Source organism: Telopea speciosissima, chromosome 8 (genome assembly GCF_018873765.1).
Source record: "Telopea speciosissima isolate NSW1024214 ecotype Mountain lineage chromosome 8, Tspe_v1, whole genome shotgun sequence".
In the NCBI taxonomy this organism is placed as follows: domain Eukaryota; kingdom Viridiplantae; phylum Streptophyta; class Magnoliopsida; order Proteales; family Proteaceae; genus Telopea; species Telopea speciosissima.
The window spans coordinates 43,397,570-43,404,838 of NC_057923.1; the positions used below are offsets into that span (position 1 = coordinate 43,397,570).

At 40.7% G+C, this 7,269-nt stretch overlaps 1 long non-coding RNA gene across 1 annotated transcript; it reads left to right on the forward strand.

Annotated features, from left to right (window-relative positions):
- The first annotated feature begins 581 nt into the window (after window positions 1-581).
- On the forward strand, window positions 582-7,009 carry LOC122671839. Its single transcript, XR_006334400.1, has 3 exons — window positions 582-592; window positions 5,134-5,145; window positions 6,877-7,009. It is a non-coding gene; the product is annotated as an uncharacterized LOC122671839 (long non-coding RNA).
- Window positions 7,010-7,269: the final 260 nt, after the last annotated feature.

A 7,269-nucleotide genomic window follows, 5' to 3' on the forward strand; every position in this document is an offset into this window, starting at 1 on the left:
GTACCTCAATACTTTCAAGAGATCCATCTCTTACCAATCTATTAATCCTATCCACACCAATGTGCCTAACCTAAGGTACCAAAGATAGGTATGGTTCTCAGGAGATCATTTTTGTTTCATTACATTAACAGTCATATTAGAATTATTGTATTCATTCAAGACAGATTTAAGGAAATATAAACCATTCATTCTATATCCGACGGCAACAAGCTTGCCTTTATACAAATATTTAAACCATCATCAAATGTCATAGTATATCCCTCATCAACGAGTCTTGAAACAGAAATCAAATTCCTACTAAATCTAGGTATGTAATAACAATTATTTAATTTTAAAATTTTAGTATGACTAAACGAAGAGTAAAATTACTGACTGAGACTACGTCGACCTCATCTCCAGTTTCAACTCTCAGGGTGATCTCATTCCTTCTTGTCCTTCTGGTCTCCCGAAACCCCTGCAACATATTGCAAACATGTGTGGTAGACCCAGAGTCCACACACCACAAGTCAATTGGTCGTACCAACAAATGAGATTCAGTTAACACAAAGGATTCAAAAATACCTGATTCTGTCTTGTCTGCCTTGTCAACCTTGTTCTTCTTCACAGAGGTAAGGTATTCATGGCAGTTCCTCTTCCAGTGACCTGTCTTACCTTAAAAAAAAAACAGTTTCCTTTAGCAGCTTTGCCTTTCTTTTTTTGAACCCGTCCCTCTTTGATCTTTCCCCTTATTCTTCTCATTCTTCCTATACATCTTAAGTTTGGAAGACTGAGAACTCTTCTCAGTGTCAAGACCCACTGCCTTGCTTTTCTTGGGTACACCTTCTACTTCTGTAAGCATATTGGTCAACTCAAAAATGGTGTTCACTGTCACCCTATTCATGTGATAGTTCACAATAAACAAAGTGTAATAGTCTAGCAGTGTGGCAAAAATGACCTCAATCTTGAAAGCCAATTTAAAAACTAATCCATAACCCTCTAATTCCTAGAAGTATTTATTCATTCTCATCATATGATCCAGGATAGATGTGGAATCATCCATTTTGGCAGAGAACAATGCAAAAGAGAGTTTCTAACGAGCAAGACATTCTTGCTTTCCAAATGTCTCATCCAAGTGTTTCATGATCTCTTTTGTCGTTTCAAAGTTCATCACATGCACTTTGAATGTTCTTGTCAACAAAACTAAAGATATACCCAGTGGCCAGAGCATCCTTTTCCTTAAAAGTTTCCCTAGCTTTATAATCCTCACCATCAGTAGTGTGAGGCAGAGGGGGTCCAGTAGTTTCAATAACTGACAAAATCTTTTCTGCTCTTAACACAAGCAGAAGCCTTTTCTTCCATTGAAGGTAGTTGTTGGGTCTAGTCAGCTTATTATCGTTAAGAAGTGAAGTAAGGCAGTGTCGTGTGTCATATTGGAAATAGTGATAGTATCTACATAAGATGTAGAAGTAATTAATACAATACTCAAATATTGAAATATACAATAAGGAACACGTGCAACAAATCAATGGTTCACACCTTTCCAACATCCCTCTCAGTTGGATAAGTGTATCAGAGTCATCTAAGCCCTTGATGTGTATAGATTAGCCTACTAGAGTTCACTTAACACATCCTTGGTTGTAAAATCTCAATTAAAGAAATGACCTATGATATGCTTCGGCCACCTGAGTGCCAGCTTAGCCTGTCAGAGTTCACTGCACTCAAGTCAAATACTTATCTATCACTAGAAACAAATCATGGTTTTAGGACAATACCCACATGCAAGAGCATACCCTACCCACCATGTCCATCTCATATCTCATAGGAGATGGGATCAAGCAACTCAGTTATTCAATCCTAGGGTTAGCCTGTTGGTGTCACTCCCCAAACCACCCCCTGGGAGGATTAGGTAGGTGACCCGTATTTCATAATGGCAACCCGCCAAATCCCACGGATCTAGAAACAGTTAATACACTCACAGACACACATCCATAACATTACCACAAGTAAGATCAGAGTGCTACAGATAATCTACATTTATAAATGAAGAAAGAAGAAAGCGTAGCGATACGGGAAATGATTGTGATATATACATAAGTAAGATTGCTCATTTCCCCCATACAACCCACAAACTGAACAATAAGAACTAACTTATACATAAGCAGAAATAAAAGTAAGTATGTACAGGGTAAGATAACTCAACCCCAAAAGGAAGAAAACTAAAAACTAGAAGCAAGAACGGGGTTAAACTCTTGACAAAGTAAAAAAAAAAAGTCCCCAAGACAAAAAGCATCAAGAGCATCGTTCACGGGTCATCTTCAGTAACCACTGAGAACGCTTGCATCAACGGCACGACCTCCGTCGGGTCCATACCAATATCATCATAACCACCTTGGCTCTCCTTCGCGTAATGAGCCTCCACGCCACAGTGGCATCCACCTGTACAATCATCTAATAGAAAAACATATATAACAAAGTGTGAGCCCCACTGAGCCCATGAGTAAAACATTTCATCATGCATGCATATGCAACCACATTCCACATGATCCTACATGATATGCAGGTCCATTTATTTATTAGCCACCTATCAAAACAACTAAGGCAGGTTAGTGCTACTACAATCCCCAATACATGTATCCCTAGTGCGGGCTTTTACCCCTTCCCGTGATACACCCATTGAGTTGTCGAAGAGGACTAGTCAGCTCCAACATACCTACCCTTGGTCAGCCCGACTAGCCCTCTGTGATTAATCCTGTGAGGTAACCGTCTTTTTGTATTATAATTCACCTTTTCGGTGCTTCCCAAGCATATTGCTCGAGGATATACTTTGTTTGGCTTATAGCCGTAATTCACCTTTTCGGTGCTTCCCAAGCATATTGCTCAAGGCTTCCCGACATATTGCCCAAGGCATCCCAATAATATTGCCGAGGCTTCCCGGTGTATTCGCCCGAGGTTTTACAGTAGTCCTCACAGACACCCAACATCTTAACCTCTATTGGCAAGGGTGTGTAGCACGGGTGATGAAACTCTAACCCCATGTCAATATGGCATCGTATGAGTCGAGCGGTGTCAACCGTATCCCATTCTACGGGCTACCACAGGCCTCATTTCCAAGCCGGCTACGGCATCTAGTCTAGCATACACAATCAACATAGAATATTCGAGTAGAATTGATCAACAGTAACACAGTGTTGTAATAATTATAAGATTTGAAGTTAAACATGAATTATATATTAATGTCATGAAAGTTAGATTCAGCATATTGCTTATGTTACACGTACATACACGATGCCATTTCACTCACCTGGGTCTGGTTCTATGAGATCAGTTGTTGTTTCAATTCCAGCCGCGGTTTGGCAGTGTATCTCGAGCGCGGGATCAAATCCTGAGTATAAATCAGAAATATGTCATTTAGTATTCCAAACTATTTTTGGATGTCCTAGTGTTGATCTAGACTCACTGATTTGACTTGGTGCTCAGTATAGTATCACTTGGAATTCTCTGGGCCTTGCACTGGGCTTTAGGCCTAAGTCCCGTTGTTTCATCCGAAGAATGTGGTCTAGGGGCAGAATGATAATCTACCACAGTAGTACATGATTCTAGGTCACAACAGTCCTACAATATAGTCCCCAGGTCAACAGTGCTGCAGGACCAACACAGACAGAGTTTCAAGCCCTACGGGGCCCATTTGGATACCCAAGGTGTTCATAATTATGGACAGATGTGAGGAGGGGTATTTTGGTCATTTACCACCTCCTTACACTGTTTACAGTCCATATGTGAAGGTCCCAAACTCAGATCTGCAATATCAACCATTTTAATTCTCTGGGTGATGTCGCTGTGTGATGTGTGCATCGCCCAGTGCTATCACCCAGAGCCTGTATAGAACGTGAACGGGCTCCAATTCCAAGGTTTTGCACCATAGGCAGTGCCTTGATCAATTCTACATGCATGTTAGGTCATTTTGGACCTCATGTGGTGTAGTTTGCACTAGTCCACATAGATCTTAACCTGGGCCCACCTCTTGGCTGCCAGGAGCTACCTAGACAGCCCAGTGAATAGTAACCCAACTGAGTTCCAGCTGCAGGTCACGATTTGGGTTGCATGCAAGGTTGTTCGTACGTGCAGTAGGGTGGTCTAGGGCTGCAGCATCAGACGGCTAAGCTGGATGTAGCCTATGTGCACAAATCTGAGCCCAGACTACCTGCTCTTGGTGTAATAGTGCAGTGCCGTCTGGCACAAGCATGAGTTTCAGTCCTCTGTTATAAAACAGCAGCAGTTCACCCAAATAAACTCCAGATCTTTCATGCAACATGTTTGCATGTTGGATTTGGGGTGATACATGGCAGCCCCTTAGTGTTTTGGGCAAACCATGACCAAAAACTCATCTAAATAGCAGACATCTGAAGAGATGAACAGTAAGAGTAGTATAACAACATACTTAAGGTATGATTTTATGCTTGTAATGGTCTAGGACGGCTGCTGGACTGAGCTGATGCACAAAGGGTAAGCTTCCCATCTTCTGCTCCTTCCTTCCTTCTCCTTCTCCTTCTCTTTCTCTCTTTTCTCTCTTCTTTTCTCTCCCACGGTTTCAGCAGTTGAAATAGGTTCTAAAATAGAGCTGGGGTTCTCTATTTATAGGCCAGCCCCCCCCCCCACTAAGGCCTATTTGCCTGCTTAGGCCCATTTCAAGAATGTGTTTTTAGACTGATTCTCAGTTATTCTGGGCACTCAGGTGGGGTCCACAGGGTCCAAGGGTATGAGGTGGTTTCCTAGACTCTCTTCAACCTATGGAGGGTGCCCATGGCCAGTTTGGGTGGTCCCCACAGATCTGCAGACTAAAATACTGCATTTTCCCACTCTGGGTGATGTGTGCATCGCCCAGTGCATCACCCAGAGAATACAGCAAAGCTGTTTCACTTTGGGCTTGCACAGGGGTTTGACCCAGGGTTGAGGCCTTACACCTACACCTAGCCCAGGGCCTTTTGCACCTATTTTTAGGTGTGGGACCCACATTCATGGAGAGGAGAGAATACCTGGAGTCCATGCAGTACATTATGGTGTGGGCAATGAAACTGCAAGGATCTGCAATCCATCTTTAGACAGGTATGTAGGAGGACATCCTCGGGGGTTCTCCATTAAATTCAATCACTGGAGTGATACTCCACAGTGTGTTTGGATGCCATGTCAGGGGTTCCTGTCCTTCATTCAAATTCCCAGCCAATCAGGGGCGGGTTTGACATTTCTCCCCACCTTACAAATATTTTATCCTTGAAATTTGCTTACCTAGTAGCTCGAAGAGTTAAGGATACTTTTCCTGCATTTACTCTTCGCGTTCCCATTATACTTCCTCTATGGGACTGTTTTCCATCGAACCTTAATGAATGCGACCGTGCGATCAGGTTCTTAACACAAATTTCTACCTGACAGGGGTCGTAGTCTCCCTTTAAGTTCACGATACTACCCGTCGGCGTGCTGACTACTAAATCGTGCCCAATGTCCCTCGGTTGGTCAATCATCCTACTCGCAAAGGTAGTAGAAAAGAAAGAGTGGGATGCACCCGAGTTGAATAGTACTCGTTCAATAATACATCACTTCTTATCGTGGTTAACAACAGTTCCAGTGAATCATTGTGTTTTTATTCCTACAGGATGCATTATTTTCTTATTATTCTGTTCTTGTTCTCTTTTTATTTGTTTTATGTCAAAGGGTGTTTTATGCCATGTAATGCATAATGTTATTTGAATTAAAATTTCTGTTTTTTTTTTTTTTTTAAATAAAAATCTTCCTAATTATGTACCTGTGCCTAGCAGGCAAGCCTCTGCAACTACCAACTAGCGATAATATTCTGCACGTAAAGATAGGCTATGTCACCCCGAACCTCATCTGCTAAGGATAGGTAAATAGCTCGATCCATAGGCCCACTAGTGTCCGCAAGAGCTAAGTAAACTACTAACTGATTCTCAGTACGGGCTTGTATCTCACGTATCCTGATCAGTTTCCTTCTTAGTCGCCTAGGCTTTGTATGGTAACGCTTCTGTTTTTTTTTAGTGTTTTTGGGTCCGGTATACTTTTATGTGTTTCTGTGTTTTTTGAACGTTTCTGGATCCTGAAATGCTGTATGGTAACCCCAAAAAATAAAACATTTCTGAAATTTAGAAGAAACAAAAATCTGTATGGATCGCACTTAACAGAATTATTTCCGCTGTTTACCAAAAATTATGTAATTGCCACCTACACCATGGCTTTGTACTTATAATTTTGCTACAAGCAGGTAACAAGATATGATTAACTCATGAAATGGAGGGGTATAACTCTGGAATATTTGGAAGAAGCAGTCTTTCAATTTTCTCTTAAAAACTCTGGTATTTGTCCCAGTTTCGAGAATCACTGAAATAGACATTCCATAAAAAATAATATAAAACCTGGTCCTATTACAAAAGCTTAGGGAAGAATAGTAAAACAATATAGAAGAACTAGAGAAAGATAAGATAAACTGGAGAGCAATAAAAACATTTCTCTTCTTTTTATTAGAAATTCTTACAGCAGACCATGGCTGAGAAACATAATCGGTAAGGCCACTAAACAAAGATCAATGAAAAGGCGTAAATCACCTTCCAGCTGGCTCTCAACACCAAAATATCATGTGACCAGTGCACCAAACAAGGACAGCTGCACTAAGCAGCAAATGGGAAGCCATTTTGCACCAACACCTTAACTTACATGATGACAATATATATATATATATATATATATATAAAAGAAGGGCCTCCTTTCTATAAATCCATCACCTCAAAGAAATGATTTTTCATTGTCAAACTCTCCAATTTTGTAATTTTCAAATGAATCAGAATTAAAAAGCTCTGTTTCTGCTTCCCAGAATTGTCAAAAAATATACAGATTGGTTCAAGGGTATGGCAGCTGACACAACAACATCAGGATAAATTGTGAAATACTAAGAATAAATGATCATTCTACACTTTGTTTTACCTGGTATCTAGTGGTTCAATTGATGACAGAGCTGTTGCATTATTTCTTGAAGATGCCCCTACTGTTTCTATTACAATCTCATCAGATTTGCAAGATGGATAAACTTCTCTAACAAACAATTCATCAGAAACAATACACAACTTTTCTGGTTGAACTTCACACTCCCATAACAGAGTTCAATTAGAATCTGTAACAGCATCTGCTTTCTGCTCTTATAACTCAATGGAGTTGAAATAAAACATAAACAAATTAACCCTTCTAATTCATACCTTGGGATGAGGAGCAGAGTCTCGAAGTGCAGCA